The sequence below is a fragment of the Buceros rhinoceros genome, unplaced genomic scaffold (genome assembly GCF_000710305.1).
Source record: "Buceros rhinoceros silvestris isolate BGI_N320 unplaced genomic scaffold, ASM71030v1 scaffold17920, whole genome shotgun sequence".
In the NCBI taxonomy this organism is placed as follows: Eukaryota; Metazoa; Chordata; class Aves; order Bucerotiformes; family Bucerotidae; genus Buceros; species Buceros rhinoceros.
In genome coordinates, this window is record NW_010388072.1 from 6,223 (window position 1) to 6,939 (window position 717).

Below are 717 nucleotides of genomic sequence, written 5' to 3' on the forward strand. Positions count from 1 at the left end.
AGGTGCCCTCACCAGTACCCTGTGTGCGTTGCAAACCAAATAAAGGGAACATGACCGGTGCTGAGCTCTGGGCCGGGCAGAGGTGGTCTCTGGGCCGTGTCTCCTCGAGCAGGAAGGTCCCCCCTTCTCTTCTTGTTCCCTGCAAGAAGTCAAATGCTCTTAAAGCAATTGTGGGTGGGCTTTCTGCCCTGCCATCAGATGTTCTCATCACCCAGGAGGAGCAGCCAAGGCCTGGGCTGCCCACCCTGAACCCATCGTGTGCTGCTTGTGGAAGGGGAATCGTCTCCGCCAGGGCCACCTGGGTGTTTCACAGCTTCCCCAGCACACTCTGTCTGCCTTGTAAGGAGCTTTATCAGGCTGAGTACCCGCTCCTGCTGCCAGCAGCATCCCCACCCAGCAAGGTGCGGGCAGCAGCAGGGAGCGGTGCCTGCTGCTGGCTTGGGCAGTGGTGGGTCACAGTGCCAGGGTGGGGAGGGGATTTCTGGAGGAGCCTGCGTGCCTCTCTTCTGCCTTTTCTTGCCAAGCTGTCGTCTGAATGGTGCTGTGGCATTTATGGGACTTAAAATGACCCCCAGCACTGCTGCAGGGGCAGGAAGTCTGTCACATCCTCACCTCCTGAGATAGCAAGAATGACAGAGAACCAGTGGCTGCCATCCCTGGGCCAGGGGCTCTCGGAGTGGGGTGCAGGATGTTCACACCCTCAATGCCTGGACTGCC